Here is a 20137-nt window from a genome sequence, read left to right as displayed (position 1 = left end):
CGAGAAATTTAAGTTTCAAATCTTCACTTCTATCGATTTACAGATCCATCCCTTACCAAGTAAGCATAGTTGCGGAGAATCAAGGAATACTTAGACATAGAGCTAGATTCTAGGCTTAACTAAAACTCAAAGAATGACTTCATCTAAATATAAATACATAAATGCATACTTGTTACAACCTTAAAAAATGTGTTAACCCACACACATAAGTTATTGTAGTGGTTGTATATGCATCTAGTAAAAATTATAATCTTTTCTCTTTTTCTATTTTCTAAAGTTGGTTGATTGTATTAAAATAATTGGTCCATAGGTTTTAGTTCTTTCTTCATTTTCTCAGTGTTATTTTTGGTTGTTTTTTAATAGCCTTGTCATATTTTTATTTTTTTTAAATAAAATATATTCTTATTAAAATAAATATTTAAAACATAATAATCTTATTTGATCATTTAGTATTTTCATTTTTATAATGTAGTGGCTTTTTGAATGAGTATAATTATATTTTAAAATTCAATTTCATAAAAAAAAAATATTAATATACTAAAATATATGTTTTGAATATTTAAAACATTACAAATTAAGAATTCATATTATTACTAAATTAATACTAAATGTTAAATTTTAATTATAACTAACATAAAACATATTTTTGAATATATTTAATAATAAAATTAAAATTAATTTTATTATTTCATTTACAAATAAACCATACCTAAAAATAATGGTCAAATCTCTACCTTAATCATAGAATATCAGTCAAAATAAAGATATTGAAATCTCATACACAAAAATTATCATGAACAAAGAATTCATCAAGATCGAGGTGTATTAGATATATATTCGCCGAAAAAAATACATAATGTGCGCGACCTTTGCATATATTGCATTCTTTATTTATGTTCTATTTAGACAAAATGTATATTCATAAAAGAAATACATAATGGTACTTGACTTCCAGAACTTTGCATATGATACTTTCTTTATTTATGTTTTATGTGGTTTTTTTATTTTTTTTTGGATTGAAACAGACATCCATTCATCGCCCTCAAATTCTATGACGACAAAATTTCTTCGATCCAAACTATGGTATAAGATGGAACAACCTACAAATTATTTTGGATCTTTGAAGCAAAAGCTAGGTCGATATTTTTTAACTTCTGTTTTAGTATTAATACGTATAACGCTTCCTTTAATTATATCTTCTGATGCTTCAATATTAGTACATACATTGCGTGACAATCCAAATTTTATCATAGCCTTGGATGTCTGTATTTCTCGGAGAACTTTTGGTACACAACATTGATCTTGTTCACAAGCAACACATCTATGAACTAGAAAATGAAATCGTAAGATAATTTTAATTCGCTACATGGAATCTTTATGATAAATATTATATTGTATTATGGAACCATTGAAACGAATTTAAACGCACATGCGCAAGTGGTGGTTGCCCTATGTGACAGGTAACGAGAGTAGTGGGCGCTTGGATAACATCCAAAGTTCAAACAAATTTATGACAAGTAATGGGCACGTGTAGTTTGTTATAATCTCTGACAAATTCCATTACTGTGGAGTTTGTTATAGGCATATTCGCACAAAATCATATTCTCTGACAAAAGCAACATATTACAAGAAAGCAATTTATCGGACTTGAATAATGGTCATTTGCTTTTATATTAGGGAAAATATGAAAATTCCAAGTTGCACTCTGATAATGGCCACTTGCATTTATATAATGGAAACCATGAAACCTTGGAGTCTATGAAACTTTGAAAGGGGCCTGCGAAGGGAATATAGTCGTTGAAGGAAGTGGGAGAGGAGTGCCTTGGTTACAAAGGGTGAAAACAACAGAGCTCTTTACACGGTCCAAGAGACAATGTATTTCATTATAGAAAAGGCGAAACACATGTTAATACTAAAATGCCATCATCATGTGGGTTACTGGGCAGGTTAATCCTGAGGCTCAAGGCAGTGGCTGCATCAATATGCAGGGTCTATTGAGAAGTAGAAATGGGCGACTATTAAAATTGAGAGACACAGTGAACCTGATTCTGATACCTTGCTACGATTTATGCAGTGGTTCACCGTTCCTGTTTGCAGAGGCAAGTGCAAAGCACATGCAGAATTACAAGTTCATTATGTGGGAAGTTTGTCATGTGACCATGTGCTCTCCAGGATTTGAGATGCCTATTCCCGTTAAGTCCGTGGACAGGCAAACAACAATTGTGGGAGTAGATGGAGGGTTTGTGATGAACAATCCCACAGCAGCGGCCATTACTCATGTGTTGAATAATAAGGTTGACTTTGCATCTGTTAATGGGGTGGATGATATTTTGGTGTTGTCCCTAGGAGCGGGAGCAATTGATTGTCCATAAAAAGTGGGGAATAGTGGAATGGGCAAGGCCGATTATGAATATTGTGAGTGAAGAAATCTCAGATATTGTGGATCATGTAGTTAGCATGGCTTTTGGTGACAGAAAGCAACGCATGTATGTTTATCAATGATCGTATGCATGGATGGCATCGAATTCCATTTATATGGTATCATTTTAAGCTCTGCGGCATCGAATTCCATTTATATTGTATCATTTTAAGCTTTGCGGCATCGAATTCCATCTATATATCATTATTTTTTGACAATTTGATCGTGTGTTTATTTCTTGGTACCGTTTTCATGTCATCCTACGTTGCAGGAGGAGGATGTTAATGTTGATTTCTTAGATGAGCTCAATGGAAAAAAGAGGAGAGACGAGACTTTAGTATGATACAAATCTTTCAACATCTTTCGCGAGGCAAATTGGAGCTACACGTATGTAATACTTTCCATTCTCATTCAATATTTTCCCTTCAATGGTTGCATGAATTTGCGATGAATCTGGTTTAATCTAGTTTAATAAATGAATTACTTTGCATTTTAATCAGTTTTTAGGTACCTATCGTACTTTGTATTATTCTCTATCTTTCTTCAATTAAATTTATATTAGTTTCATGCTAGCTTAATCAATCCATCACGTTTAACTGCCTTATTTTTGCTTTAGAATTAAAATTTGTTTTTATTTCTATCAACTTAATCGGACTATTTCATTAGTTGATTGAATCCCAACACAATTTTTTCCATAAATTTACCTAGCAACTTAATTACAATTTCCACCTTAACTATTTATTAGAGTTAGTTTTATAAATTTCAAAGCTAATTACAAGATCTGTAATATTATTAAACTACATTTCAAATTATTGTTATAATACATATACCAGCCATATCAAATTTTGTAATACAGATATTTGCATTTGCTTTATAGCTTGAGTGTATAAATCTTTTCATACAAATAAACTCACTTAACATCGACTAAATCTCTCCGTAATTCTAGAAGTTAAATCTTGTTATACATCGTGAGCCTATAAATATATATAAATCTCAATGTATGGGATTCAATATGTGAGGAGGACCTATAATCTCTCATCCACAAGAAAATGAAGCGCTTGTAACGGCAGTTCTCTACCCTGCAAGGACATCTTCTCTCTATTATTTCTTGTTGTGATAGATAACATTTAGGGATAATTCCTTCTGCATCTATGAATAGCATTTATGGATAATTTTGTTCTCACATTTGAAATGTTGAGCACTTGTTTCAAAGCCTTATTTATAATTATTTTTCAGCAACTTTGGATAACATTTATTTATACTTTTACTGCCCCATTATACCTTTTTTCACACATTTCATATCAATATTTGTCTCCTCACCCATCATTAGGAAATTAAATTTTCTTTTGAGATTTAAACACAAATAACAAGAAAAGTTGAATGGTTGCAATTTCGAAAGACCGATCTGTTCTGGTATAATGGTAGTCAATTGCAATTAGATCAAAAATACATCAAATAAAGAAGGTATTGGTCATACATAGAATGTTTTTGTAATTTTGTGTTTGGGGCACTCTAACCTGATTCGCTCCAATGTCGAGGAAGCTATTTGCAATTGCATTTGAGAACATATAATTAATTATTTATATTGCATTTTTTTTATGTAGATTATTTGTTGTATTAACATTCAAGTAGTGATAATTGAATTATCATTCACTATAAAATAATATGAAAATATGTAAGTATCCTAACTAGTATAAATAAAGGCAATGAAATGATATGTAATTAATTTTTTTTTTATCTTTTTCTTAGGACGATGAGGAGGAGGAGAGGATGAGGTGGAGGAGGAGGAGGAAATAGGCAGAGATTGAGGGGCAGAGGAGGCCAAGGGGGAGGAGGCACGGGAGGAGGAGGAGGTAGAAGCGAGGGAGGAAGCTAAGGAGGAAGAGGTAGAGGAGGAGGTAGAAGCAGGGGAGGATTACTGGGAGGTGGCGAGAGAGGAGGGTGAAGAGGTAGAGGGGGAGGAAAAGGAGGAAGAGGGGGAGGGGGAGGAGGTAGGGGGAGAGGCAAAGGGAGAGGTGGGGAAGGAGGAAAAGGGAGGGAGAGGAGGTGGAAGTGGTGGAGGAAGAGGGAGGCAAAGGGAGCGGAGGTGGAGGAGGTAGAGTAAGAGGATAAGCATAGAGAGGAGGAGGAGGGGGAAGAGGCAGAAGATGCAAAGGGGAGAGAGGCTAATGTTTTGTGGGGGAGGCAAAGGAGGAGGGGGAGGCAGCAAGAGATGAGGGGGAAGAGGTGGAGGGGGAGGAAGCAGAGGAGGAATAGGGGGTGAGGGAGGAGGCAAAGGGAGAAGAGAGAGGGCGAGGAAGGGGAAAGGAGGAGAGGTGAAGGTGGAGGTGGGGAAGGAAGGGAGGAGGTGAAGGAGGAGGTAGGGGACAAGGGGAGGAGGAGAGGTGAAGGTGAAAGTAGGGAAAGAGGGGAGGAGGTGAAGGAGGAGGTAGTGGAGGAGTAGATGAGAGGTAGAGGTGTAGGAGGGGGAGGTGATTGCGGAGGGAGGCAAGGGCGGTACGAGGAAGGAGGAGGGGATGGTGGACATGGGGGTGACAAGGAGGAGGAAGGGGGAGTGACGAGGAGGAGGCAGGGGGAGTGACGAGGAGGAGGAGGAGAATGAGGAGTGGGGGGGAGGTAGAGGTAGAGGCGAATGATGAGGGGAATAGGTTTCGAGATGGATCTATAAGGTCAAATATGCTACTTATGGTAGTGTGGAGGAATACAAAGCTAGGTTCGTGGCTAAGGGGTATGCTCAGAAAGAAGAGATAGACTATGAAGAAACCTTTGCCCCAGTAGCCAGGTATACTTCTATTAGGACCGTGATATCTCTTGCAGTGCAGATGGGGTGGGAGATCCATCAGATGGATGTCAAGACGGTATTCTTGAACGGGGTAATAGAAGAAGTATACATCAAACAACCAGAAGGTTTTGACATACATGAGAAGAAATATCATGTATGCAGATTAAAGAAATCCTTGTATGGGTTGAAACAAGCACCTAGGGCATGGTAGAATCGAATTGATGGCTACTTGCAGAAGATGGGGTTCGTCAAGAGTGACGTAAACCTAAGCTATGCTATCTGGTTGTAGAGAATGAGCCTCTAATCCTAGTGTTATATGTGGATGATCTCTTCCTGACAGGATCATCCAAGCTCATCAAATACTGCAATAAGAACCTAACCACAAAATTAGACATGAAAGATTTAGGATAGATGCATCATTTTTTGCGGTTAGAAGTTTGGCAACAGAAGGGTGAGATCTTCCTGGGACAAGGGAGATATGCTACATATATCTTGAAGAGATTTAGGATGCAGGACTGTAGACCTATGGATACTCCTATGATCACCAATTGGAAGAGGATTGATGCATTAGAAGATAAAAATGTTGATCCTACCTTGTACAGGCAGCTCATAGGGGTCCGTGATGTATCTGGTCAATACCAGACAAAACATTTGTTACGCTATCAACACCCTCAGTCAGTTCATGGTAGATCCTAAGAGGGCACACTAGGCAACAACCAAACATGTTCTCAGGTATATACGAGGAACAGTCGAGCATAGACTATTTTACACTAGAGGCAATGACATTAGGCCGAGTGGGTTCACTGACGCAGATTGGGCTGGAAGTTCAGTAGATCAGAAAAGTACAACTGGGTATTGTTTCAACATTGGATCAAGAATGACCTCTTGGTGCAGTAGGAAACATAAATTTGTGGCTTTGAGCTAGGCTGAAGCAGGAATATATGGTAGCTAGCACAACTTCGTGCGAAGCCATATGGCTTATGAAATTGCTTGTGAATCTATTTAGGAGAAAGATGAAAGCGACTAGGATCATGTGTTATAATCAGAGTTACATCAAGCTCTCTGAGAATCCATTATTTCATGATTGGTCGAAGCACATTGATATTAGGTGTCGCTTTGATAAAGACTGTGTCCAACGAGGGGCGGTGTAGGAGAACAGGTGGCAGACATCCTCACCAAGGCTCTAGGAAGAACAAATTTTGTTCAATTCAGAGAGAAGATGGGGATGGTAAAGAATCCATTTCAATAATGGATAAGTATCAGAAGTTGTAGTGTAGCAGTTAGTAGTGGCAGTGCTATGGGCAACATGATGCAATAGGTTGAGAGGGAGTTGCAGTTCAGGAGCAACAATGGCAGTGGCAATGTCATGGGCAGCAGAACACGAAGCAGTAGTGTAGGGGATGTGTGGCAGCAAGCCAAGCATCAACACAGGTACTGATGCGGAAGATCAATGTGATGATTCTATAGTGAAACATTGTTAGAGCACATTCCTCGCTAAGAGGGAGTGTTGATTTTTGGTAGCATCAGATGTGCTCTAGCCTTGAAATTTGGAGGAGACGCTAAGGCACATGAGATCTCCAAGACCTAGAAATATTTTTGAGAAATTCCATCTGGATGAGGAGTTATTAAAATAATTAATATTTTTAATGGGTTCCTAAGTCTAAACTTAAGAGAATAAAAATATTAATGGGTATTAATAAAGATAAGGATGAGAAGCTTCTAAGAGACGAGGATCAAGTCTGTTTTAATCTTAGTTGTTGATTAGGGAATTAATCTCGGACGTTGATTCATCAACAGGGAAAGTATAAGAGAAGACTTGAGGGTCATTTGGAGACACACCAACAGATACTCAGTATCTCAAGGAAATTCGATTCTTAAGGAAGAGGAGATTGATTTGAGAGGGAGTTGTAGGGTGGAGGAAGAGGAGGGATTCAATAGAAGGTAGTGATCGAGGAGGAGGTGATGCAGGGGCAGTGGAAGACAACACAGAAAGAGAGATGTAGTCCAAGGGAGAGAAGCAGGGCATACGTAGGCTGACACAGAGGGACGCAAAGCCACTCAAAGCCACGTTGGGTCAACGAGAGTGATGCAGGGGTGATGCAAAAGTGGGAGCAGGGCCTCCAAAGTGTCAGATGGTCTCAGAGGGAAAGTATCAGGTGTTTTATTTCAGTTTCTCTGTAAAATCATTCCTTTTAAAAGAAATTGCTGCTGAAGATTAATAAAGCCCTCATCTACTGCACCGGTTTTCCCGCATTGGGTTTTTCCGAGGACAATTGTCCAAAATAACTGTGTCGATGCGATTGATTCTTGTGCATGTATTTTTCTCTGGGTAATTGTGTGATAACTGGAATATAATTTATTTTAATATTTGCTGAAGAAATTTCGTAAATAACTTATTGAGAATAATAAGTAGGTGAAATACATCAATTGCTGCAATGATAGAATTTCAGTTTAGAAATTTTCACAGTATCACCCCACCCCTGCCAAAGGATGTTTTCAAAATTGAATTAATCCCGCGCTTATATAGAAAGTTTCTGAAATTCCATTCTTCATTAAGAACAAATTCATTTTATCACCCGCAATGACTATCCGAGTATCCAAACCTAGCATCCAAAGCCAGTAAACCAAACTGGATCCCAGGAGCCCAGACAAGTATCCTGTCAAAGTAACCAAGCAAGCAAGCCCTTCCAAGTGTAGTTCCTAAATGAGGAGGAAATAATAGGGTACCTAGCAGTCCAACTAAAATTTTTCGTGTAGTAAAAGGTAAATAAGAATGTTATAAGTGCTGACCGACCCCCATTTATGAAATCTCTGGAGTTAAGGAAGTAGTTAATTCATAGGGCAGTTTTAAAAATGATCCAACCTGTCCAACTAACATTCATTCTGTAGGCTCTGAACCAGGTCCTCCCTCAAGGAAATAAGGCGCAAAGTGGTGAAGTTCGTAGATTCTGTAAGCATTTAACGTTGTTTGGTTGTTTGTGCAAAGACAGTAAATTGTGCAGTGGTAGGCCAATAATAAGGTTTATAAGCAATATAGGGCAGAAAAGGTTGATTCGTAAAGAAGATAGAAAAGAGGGTTCATATAGTTGAACCTTCGAAGGCATTAGCAAGTTCTTCGCAATAAGTCGTCAAGGTCAATCAAAGCCATGCAACGAGAGATTGAAGGCAGGTCCCTAGCGAGATCTTTGTGTTTTCTGCTTCAGTTGGCATCACCGAACCTGCGCTCTCTGGGTAAGCAATATTTTAAAGTGGGAGGAAATTTTAGGTAGCTGACTGACTAAAAGCTAACTTAATTTGGCTAACTTAATGGGGCTAATTGACTTCCTATGTCGAACTGAAAGCATAAGGCAAGGTTCCTTGGACAAGGAGCGAGGGTATGGCTTGCCCAACGACTTAAGAAGGAGGGCAAAGATCGTTCGGAAGTAAAGGGTAGTAAAAGGGGTCAGTAAGGCGAGGTACGACATAGGTTCCAAAAGCTATTTCCACAAAAGTATGAATTCTAAAGTCTAGTCCCACTAAAGGTTGCAGGTACCAAGGAAGACTGAGTGTATATTTCCAATAGACTAAAGTTTATGAGTTTCCAAAAACAGAGGTACGATTCATAGGGTGCCCCAAGGTGAGGAATGAGGCATAGGTTCCAAAGGATATTAAGGCATAGATTAAGTTCTTCCCAAGGCAAAGGGCATAGGCTCAAGGGTCTAGGGCTTAGCCTATCGGTATATTCCAAAATGTTATTTCACATTATATTGTGCATATCCACACAAACTCGTGCATAATAAACTTCTAGATTTTATCTCCTCAAGCTTATTTTCAGAATGATATTTGGATTAGCAACCCTAAAAAGAAATTATTCGAGGGAGATCTCTAATTAATCCCCCCCATCCATCACTTGGTTCATTGACTAGCGAGCAAGGATCAACAATTGTATCAATCCTAGCTCCGCCAGCTGGACATTTTGCCTCTAATAGGTAAACCGTAAGAAAATGCCATGCTCAATAAGAAAAAAATCCATTTTGCCCCGATGAGATGTTGGTTCTCGGCCCCATCAAAAACAAGTTTGGTGAAAGGAAAAACATCAGATGAGAAGGACTCGGAGGGATTCATTACTACATAGTAGTAGGGGAATTTTTGAAAGAATATGTTTTAGCAAAAGTGTGTGCCCGCCTTGATCCACCCACAAAAGAAAAATCTAGCGAGCAAGCAACAAAAGAAAATGAATGAGATGTTGTCCCCCCCTCTCATAATAGTTCTTATGTTTCTGAAATGCAATTTTGTGTGAAGAATAACTCTACTTTAGATGCCCCAATGAGTACGATCATATTACGTTCAAAAAAGAGTTGAAAGCGTGCTCGAATGGGCCCACCCAAATCAGTTATGAATTTTTATTTCCTTCTAAAAATCTTTTTCCTTTGCTCTGCGTCAGCTTCCTTCTCCAGTTCTAGCTCCCCTGCGAACCAGCTAAAGAGTTTCCAAGGTGCATCCGCCGAGGTTTTAAATCCATCCAGTAATAATTATGTATGTAAAAGCATTCCACCTATTGGTTTTTTCTCTCTCTCCTAACCCGCCCCGGTTGATTCAATTTGACCAACAACCCTCTATTTTCGTTGTTTCTTGCCCCACGAGTAGCCCGTGTAGTCATTGTTTCTTGGACCAACCTAGTCGGGTTTTACCAACAAGCTTCGAGTGATTTCAACCAACTTCTTTGGGTTCTTTTATCAAGCCTAACATCTAGCCACTACCTACACATTGTAGCCAAACTCTAGCCACCTTGATCAATCCATCGATATAACTCTCACCGGAGCTGTGGGAGCAAAAAGGCGCCCTTTAAACTTTATTTTCTATGTGAATTATCAATCAATAAGTTGGCCTTATCTCTGGTCAATTTACATATCCTCACCTATCCTTTCGCTATGAAGGGCAAGACCTATTGGACCTTCCCTCCTCTATTTAACAATGGAGCGGCCTTACGGCTCCTTGAAGTGGTAAATTCAGGAAGCAAGGGTGGTGTATCCAGATCATAGAAAGTGTGAACGTGGCCTATCAAGTTCTCCTCTATGTGAATCTGGCTTTGAAGTGGGAAATTCACTAGTTCAAGGGTGGCATTTGGGGATGATAGAATAGAGAGAGAATGCGAACGTGTCCTATCGAGATGGTAAATGAAAAAATCAAAGTGGGCGTATCAAGATGATAGAGAGAGAATGTTCACCTGGTCTTCAACTGGTGGTAAATTTTCTAGTTATAACCTGGCGTTGTGAGATGATAGAGAGTGAAACATGGCCTATCAAGTTCTCCTCTGTTCACCCGGCCTTACTCATACGGGAAATTTAGTCAGCAAAGTTGGCCTCTTGACGAGCATGAGCCTAGTCTTTAAGATGGGAAATTCGCTAAAGAAAAGCTGGCGTTGTGAACGAAATCGACAAAGACATTTAATAACTCTAGATGATGAACGGGCGATTTCCTAGCTTAGAGATTGAATTAACTTAGCTTTTATACTACTTACCACCCTACCGAGAGCTTTGAATTCAGACACTTACCAATCTACCTACAGAACACCTACTACAAGTAACCACTAAGATTAAGTAAAAAAATAACATTTAAAAATAATTAAAATAAAGAATTAAGATTAGTCATTATATTTGTGATAAAAAATTAGAACCAACATATTTATTAAGCATTAAGAAACAGAAAAATCTTAACCTATTATTATTATAGTGATTTGAAATTTCAAACTTTTATATAATGATTAAAGACATAAAAAAACATTCAAAAAACTATTAAAATAAAAAAAAAAACAAAATTAACCATTATATTTTATGATAAAATTTGAAGCCCTCATAAAATTTAGAATTAATCCTTTTATAAAATAATATAAAGATATAATGAATTACAACTTTAAACCTTATATGTATGATAATTTAAAAAGATATAATAAATTACAACTTTAAACCTTATATGTATTACAATTTAAAAAAATATAATGAATTACAACTTTAAACCTTATATGTATAATAATTTAAAATATTAGAGATAATATATTTTTATAATTGATTATTGATAATATTTCATTTTCTTATAAATAATGATTTAGTACATTATAAATTACATGATCTTGAAAACACTTTATTAGTTTTAATTAGAAATATAAATTCTCATTTGTATTTACAATTGTATTTTTCCCTAATAATTTGTTTATTTATTTTTTAAATAAAAAAAATTAATATACTTTTTAAAAAATCACTTTTAGTGCCTCCTTATCTATAATAACAATAATAGCCCTCCATGATTGGTTAGAAGGTACTTACACAACTTCACCTTCGAGAAACCGTGAACGAGACTATGTACGATGCTATAACCATCCATTGAACAAATGTGAGGATATTTATAGGATATTTATAAAAACTATATTTACGAGTTGTTTATAAAAACAAGTTTCTAATGAATCCTAACCCTGGTCAAAATTTTAGAATTTTGAATAAATTATTAAAAAAAAATGAATTTTAAATTCAACCCATACCCTTCGGATGAATCCTAAACCTTTGTCAAAATTTTAGAATTTTGAATATAATATTAAAAAAGAAAAGTGAATTTTGAATTCAACCCATACCCTACCGTATCATTATGCTTTTCTTGAAAGCGTACTCACCACAGAAAAGCTTGACACTTAGCCACATAGGATTTGATAAAAGCTGACCGTTAAGAAAAGCTAGAAAAGATGGCATGGTTCCCTATATATATATCATGCCCCAATTTCATTGAGTTTATCTCGTTTTTTCCTTTCTGTGTGTGGGTATGCCTGTTTTTTTGTGCTGTATGTCATCGTTATTGTTGTGGTTTTGTGTGGATTGTGTGTGAAATCAACGTCTGGGAGTGAGAACCAGAGAGAGCGCAGAACAGAGAGGAAAAAGTTCTTCAAGAAGATCCCTGGGCAGAGGTATTTCTGGGTTGTTCGATCGCTGAACAAAACCGGCCAAGACAATCTCCATTCCTCTTCTGGTTGGATGGATGAGGTGATGGTTGTATGTCATCGTTATTGTTGTGGTTATGTGTGGATTGTGTGTGAAATCAACGTCGGTGAGCGAGAACCAAAGAGAACGCAGAGCAGAGAGGGAAAGTATTTCTCGGCCCTTGGTTGGATTTCTCGGCCCTTGGAGAGATCTGGGTCTGTTTGTAATTTGATTTGATTTCTCAATAGCAATTGCCTTATCTAATTCTCTTGTTTTTGTTTTAATAACCTTAGCAGAATTTTTGGATTAATGGTGCTTATGCATAATGTGTGTGTGAAATCAACGTCTGTGAGTGAGAACCAGAGACCGCCAGAGCAGAGCGGAAAAAGTTTTTGAAGAAGAGCAGAGAGGAAAGAGCTTTTGAGGAAAAGATCCGGAGGCAGATTTGTTGTTGGGTCGTTCGATCGCTGAACTGAAGAGGCCAAGACAATCTACATTCCTCTTCAGGTTGGATGGATGAGGTAAGGGAGATTTGGGTCTATTTGGGTTAATATCAACAACAGTTGCGATACCTAATTATTTGCAGAGGTTAAGGGTATTTTCTTGTTTATTTATTTTTTGTTTGAAGTTTTCCTTTGACTATAAAGAAATATTCAGATTCGATTTCTTTCGATTAACAACGATTGCAATCTGTAAATAATTCGGTGATGCCTGATGATGCTTTATTTGTTTATTTCTTTCTGCTTTCAGATTATTTGCTAACATATAGAGACTATGCAACCGACAGAGTGAGCATCACTGCTATGGAGCAATATGCAGTGGAGCAAAATTCCTAAGGTAACTTGCAATTCCTTCCGAATATCTTCTTGCTGGTAACAATTCTGAATATCTTCTTGCTTGTATTGTTACAGTTCTTAACATTTATCATATAAATTTGTTTGGTAGATTTATAAATTTAAAAATGAAAATACAGAAGCTATTCTAACTTCTTTTTTGCTGCTAAGTAATTATGAAAAGAGGGCTGAGAATTAGGTTAGTGTGTGATTTTCCTCCAAAATCAGTTATACTGAAACATAATCGCAAGACTCAGAGCAAATAAACATTTCGGTGTGTTCCATTTTGGGCGTTTTTACAATCTTCAAACTCTGATTCTAAACTCAGAAATTGCATTTTGAATATCCTCAAATAAAATTTATTTAGGTAAATTGGAACTGACTTTACGAACATTATACGTAAGACGGGAGAGGGTTTGGGAAGGTTATGCTTTCACACTTATTCATATTCCTCCAGAAGTCATTTCCTCTATTAAATCATAGAATCTGAAAGAGAAAGCTAAAGCGTAAAGCCATATCATAGAACGTAGAAGACACAAACGTAGAAGATTTTCAAATCTATGAATTAATTAGAGCAGAGCGTTGGTATGACGTTTACAAATTTCTTTTTTTTCTACTGCGTTTTTCTACCTAACCTTCTCAATTTTATTTTCGAATCTTAGGCTTCCTCAGACATGGCTGCCCTGTCATTGTCTGCAGATTTTTTATATGCAAATCTAGAACTGTATTATCCCTCCCTCCATTAGAGGAGCCACGGCGACCCAGAGTTGAACTTAAAACCTCTAATTCTCTGAAAACCCACGATCGATTCGTCGAAGCCAGTCCATTTTGTTTATTCGTTTTAGCTGACGTGTATGGTGGACATACCTGGTATGGGTGCGTATGGTGTTTTGGTGTTTTTTTTTCACTCGTTAAGAACAGCAACGCAGAGCTCCGTTTGTCAGGTTTATTATTGTCTCTGTACAGTAAGAACCAGTCACGAACCACGTGTTCAATCAGCTACCTCGAGCATAATTGATGATGGTGTAGAGTACACATTTGAACCTGTAGAGTAAAAAATTAGAACAATGATATAATTATTTTCAATGAAAGTTAAAGTTAAGTATAAAAATAATAATAATAATATAAACATATTTTTATAAATAAATCTAAATAAATTATAAATATGTGGCATGAATTATTTTTTTTAATCCTAAATTTTAAAATAGAGAAAATAGAGTGGAAAAATATAAATGTTAGATCTGAGATTTTTGTGATCTATAATGTAGATATAAGTTTTTCGGATTAATCATATTGTTAGGCTTTGGTCAACGTTTCATACCAACTAATATAAAATATAATTTATAAAATTATAGTCTAAAATTTTTGTTTCCGGAATAAAAATTATTAAAATTTTTGAAATAGTTATTAATTTTTTTATTTTCTTATATATTACATAAAATATAGAAAATACTATATAAAAAAACTAAAAAAAAATATTAGATTTACATGTAAATATATCAACATTAATAATAATAATAATAATTACATTTTATATTAAATATTTCTCATTATGAATAAGATAAATACTATATTTATATATTAAGTCTATATATAAATAAAATGAAAAGTATATATGATTACTCATTATCAATAATATTTTTATTAATTTTTTTATAATGATAAAAAATTTATTTACTCTTACTTTTCCCTTATAATATATATATATATATATAATATTTTGTTAAAATTAAAATAAGTATATATTAAAATTAACGATAATAAATATTAAATTAATATTAAATAATTTTAAAAATATAAAGAATAATTATTTAATTATTTTATATAATATAAATAACCCAATAAGAATATATTCTTATTTATATTTCAAAATTAAATCTAGAATAAAAAAGTTAAGGGATGGAAGCAGCATTACCTTTTGATTCACAACCTTAAGCAACAAGTATAGAAACAACAGAGCATACATCAGTGGTTTAAGCAGCATAGGCAGAGGCAGGGGCAACAGTTACAGAGATGCAAAGTGAGATTTCCCCGGAATCTATTTTGTCGTTTATTTAATTGACCCATCCACCTTCGATTCATTTGGCCAAGTGGCATTTGCGTCAGTGCCTTCACATTTTTTTAATGCGAACCTAGAACAGTATTATCCCTCGGGCTTTTTTATGCAAACTTACACTAGTATTATTTTTTCATTGGCGAAGCCATGGTTGCTGGGAATTGAACTTGAAACCTCTAGCTCATTAAAAAAATCACACTCAATTCATGAAAACCACTCTGCATTCTATTTATTCGTTTAGCTGACGTGTACGGTGCCCCAACCTTTTCCGACGAGAAACCGCTTGCTCGGATGCTTCCACCGCTGACGGGGTGATATTATGGAATTTGTCGTTAGCTGTACCTGAACTTTAATGCGCCCTTTCCTGCTGTCATATACTGAAATAATTCGTTTTAGCTGACATGTACCTTGGACATGGATTGCTACGGTGTGTTGGTGTATTTTTATCTCACATTTACAGTGGGACCCTGTTACGACCAAGTGTTGAATCAATGCAGAGCCTGGCCAGTCAGATTTGTTATTTTCTCTGACGCGTACGGTGAGACCCAGGTCTTGAACCACGTTTTTAATCGACTAATTCGGACATTATTCCAGTGTTGGTGTATTTTTATCTCACATTTACAGTGGGACCCTGTTACCAGCCAAGTGTTGAATCAATGCAGAGCCTGGCCAGTCAGATTTGTTATTTTCTCTCACCCTTACAGTGAGACCCAGGTCTTGAACCACGTTTTTAATCGACTAATTCGGACATTATTCAGGATGGAGAATCGTACAGGTATGTTCAAACCTGCTTAAAAACACAAGTTATATTCTTAGGATTCAATATCTTATAGTCCAATTCAAATTGTTTCTAATGTATTAATGCAATGTAGGTTTGTTTATTATTTACTTTGTTATTGAAAATAAATAATAAGTTATGAATGAGTTTTCCTGTGACTATAAAGAAATATTCAGATTCGATTTCTTTCGATTAACAACGATTGCACTCTGTAAATAATTCAGTGATGTCTAATGGTGCTTCATTTGTTTATTTCTTTCTGCTTTCAGATTATTTGCTAACATATAGACACTGTGCAACGGGCAGAGTGAGCATCATTGTTATGGAGCAATATGCAGTGGAGCAATATTCCTAAGGTAACCTGCAATTCCTTGTGAATATCTTCTTTCTTGTAACAATTCTGAATATCTTCTTGCTTGTATTGTTACAGTTCATAACATTTATCATATAAATTTGTTTTGTAGATTTATAAATTTATAAATTAAAATACAGAAGCTATGCTAACTTTTTTGCTGCTAAGTAATTATGCAAAGAGGGCTGAGAATTAGGTTAGTGTGTGATTTCCCTCCAAAATCAATTATACTGAAACATAATCGCAAGACTGGGAGCAAGTAAACATTTCGGTTGAAATCTAAACCCAGAAATTGCATTTTGGATATCTCAAATAAAATTTATTCACGTAAATTAGAACTGGGTTGACGAACATTATCCGTAAGATGGTAGCAGGGTTATGCTTTCACACTTCTTCATATTCCTCCAGAAGTCATTTCCTCTATTAAATCATGGAATCGGAAAGAGAAAGCTAAAGCGTAAAGCCATAACATAGACATTACCTTCTCAATTTTATTTCCGAATCTTAGGCTTCCTCAGACATGGCTGCACTGTCATAGTCTGCACATGTTTTTATGCAAATCTTGAACACTATTATCAGAGGTGCCATGGTGGTCCGAATTGAACTTGAAGCCTTTTAAGTCTCTGAAAAACCAACCTCTAACTCTCTGAAAAACCACACTCATTAGTGGAAACCACTCTCCATTCTGTTTATTCGTTTTAACTGACATGTACGATGGATATACGTGGTATGGGTGCGTAGGATGTGTTAGTTTATCTAATTAATATTTGCCTTCCAATACTAATTATTCTGCAAGCCTGTTAGTCCTCCTAATCTGGCCGCATTACATTATCTCAGTTGCTGGGTTATGTTGTATACCCCATCAAGCGAAACGTATCCCTCGCTATCCGAACCTCCTCGATGAACTTCATATTGGAAATGTAACCCATTTGTTCTCCTTTAAGGCACTTTGGGTTAGACAAAACGTAAACCGCTTCTTTCTCTTCCTTTTCTGATGGTAAACCGCTTTCTCGGATTATATTTTGGAATTTGTCGCTGGGTGTATTTCCTGCTGCTATGGGTCGATTAGCTGTTCCATTTAAGAAAATATTTCGTTTTAGCTGACGTGTACGGTGGATGGGTTCGTAAGGTGTGTTGTGTTGTATTTTTATCTGACATGTACATTAGGACCTAGTTTTTTCTTTCACCATAACATTAGGACTACTTAAGATCACCAACGCAGAGCTCGGTTTCTCAGGTTTTTTATTTACTCCGTACAGTAAGGCCCACGTGTGCAAGCCATCAACTAATCGAGCATAATTGAGGATGCGAGCATAATTGAGGATGCATGTTTAGACCTGCCGGGCTCGCTAATTTCAGTGGCATCTTGAAAGGGAGTTGTCTAACGAGGTGGAGGAATTGTCTTGATGGTTAAAAGTGGCCAGAATCCAGGTAAAAAAATTTCAAAAAGTCTTATAGAAGCAATGTTTGAATCATGTTTTTGATGGTGGAAATGGATTAAGCACCATCAAAAACGTTTAGGACACCTACAATTTTGAAGTTTAACAACGATAACTTGGATTTACAAAAATTCTTGCCGGATTTTCACTAAATATGACTAGAATTTCCATAACTTTCCGGGCAAGTCCTCCGCCTTTTTGGGCTAACCCTCTTAAAAACACAAGCTATATTATTAAGATTTATTTTTCTATAATCCATATTAGATGGTTACTAATGTATCAATGCATGAATGCAATGTATGTTGTTAGTTTAATATTTGTTTTCTTATTAAAATTAAACAATATCTTCTTCTTCTTCTTTTTTTCTTTTTTTTTTTTTTCCAGAAAGAACAAGCATAATTGTATTATATATAAAGGTTCCAGATAGTACATTGTCAAGATTTTGAAGCTGGAAAGTCTAATAAATAAGGAACAAAAACTAGAGGATGAATCCCTCTATGAAGGAAAAATCCCTCTATGAAGGAAAAGGAGATTTGTGCCGTTGCACATCAAAAACAGTTAAAAGTTGATTATACACCACGAGGATTCTAGGATGAAATTCAGAGATTGTTTAAAATCATTTCTATACCATACATATGCCATGATAAAACAAAAAGGATGAAAATAGTAGACCTGTTTCTAGTAGAAGATTTAATTTCTAGAGCAAGCAGGTAATCACAGTGGTATTAATCAAATGATGATGATCATGATTAAATGATTAGAATTTCTGATTAATCAAATCCATATATTAAGGGAAGGTAATGTAGTTTGTTGGTATAATATATATATATATATATATATATATATATATATGGAAAAATAAATACAAATTATAATTAATAGTGAGAAATATAATTTATGTTAATATATGAGAAATTATATATATATATATATATATATATATATATATATATAGAAAATATTAAGTAAAAATAGTATATTATATTTTATTTGAGTTTAATATAATATAATATAATATAAAGATGAAGAAATTAATACAAATGTGAATTTTGAATTATCATATAGTTTTAATATAAATGTATATTATAGTAAGTAAGATATGAAACTTTAAATTAGATTAGATTTGTGCATTTATAATTATGAAATAGAAATAAAGGTAAGTTTTAGATTTTTTTTTTTTTTATTATTTTTTAATTTTTAATATAATATATATATATATATATATATATATATATATATATATATATATATATATATAATATAATAATGATAAAACTATTTAAATTATAATAATAATAATATGATTTTGCCTAAAAAAAAGTTAGAACAATAATACAATTATTCTTAATGAAGGGTAAGTATAAGAATTGCAATAATAATATAAGTATATTTTTATAGATAAATTTAAATTTAGATAAATATGTTGCATAAATTTATTTTTTATCATAAATTTTAAAAAGAGAAATTAAAGAGTGGAAAAGTTTAAATATTTGAAGAAAAAATGTAAAATATAATTTATAGAGTTATAGTTTAAAATTTTAGTTTCATGAATAAAAGTTATTAAATTTTTTGAAATAGTTATCAAATTTTTAATTTTGTTGTATATTTACAAAAGTAAATATATAAAAAGTGTCATTTAAACCTATAATAACTTTTAAGTTTATCGTTTTCTCCCTATTTATATTTCTTAATCATGATTAAACTTGTTATAAAAAAATTAAGATGGACAATTTTGGAATGCTTGCTATATGATTTGTATATACAAAATTTATTTTCATTCTTTTTTGAAATTAAATCACAAATGAAACTCAAACTTAAAAGATCCTTATTAATATTAAATATGAACATGGAAGGAATAATATCCATTTAATATGATATTTTGATTGGTTTTGCTTTAATACTTTATTTTATATATTACATATTAAGTATTTTATTCTCTATTAAAATAATATATATTTAATAAATTAGGGATTAAGATTTTTAATGGTCTAATAAAAGACAAATAATTAAATGAAAAATGATTTAATAGATTTAATTTTCATTTATAAATTTAATTTTGAAAGAATTTTTATATATTAAATTTTTTTGTTAGTAAATGCATTCATTATAATATTAATGAATAAATACCCCCGATCGGGGTGGAGGAGACGGGGAAGCATGGTAAAATGATGAAAAGGGCGAGGTGGCAGGATGAACCATCGCGAGTCATTAATATCACTCAAGCCGGAATGATGGAGCTCAGAATCAGCAGGATCCCAAGGCCAGGATTTGTCAGGGCAATCAAGACAGGTGATGGTAAGAAGGGTAGTGATCAGGAGAGGAGGGGAGATTGTAAGAAAGGTGGCATGGATGCAAGAGGTTGGAAGGTAGATGGCAAAAGTTTAAAGGGCATTCCAAGGACATGCACACGCCGAAGGAAGGAGACGCAGGGCAGTAGAAGAGGAGCGGTATTTCAACAGAGGGTTTAGGGTTTAGGGTTTATAACACTTTAGTAAATGATTAGGTACCCTAAAACCTAAACACTAACCATTTCA

General features: G+C 34.6%; 1 pseudogene; it reads left to right on the top strand.

Annotated features, from left to right (window-relative positions):
• Positions 1–1928: 1928 nt before the first annotated feature.
• On the top strand, positions 1929–2372 carry LOC149201578 (putative inactive patatin-like protein 9 pseudogene; annotated as a pseudogene).
• The last annotated feature ends 17765 nt before the right edge of the window (positions 2373–20137 follow it).

Source organism: Pinus tabuliformis, chromosome 2_1, assembly GCF_031772625.1.
Source record: "Pinus tabuliformis cultivar Carrire ecotype Pingquan chromosome 2_1, CPIR1, whole genome shotgun sequence".
Classification (NCBI taxonomy): Eukaryota; Viridiplantae; Streptophyta; class Pinopsida; order Pinales; family Pinaceae; genus Pinus; species Pinus tabuliformis.
Note: the sequence above shows the minus strand (reverse complement) of the source record. Positions and strands in the feature narration are given on the sequence as shown.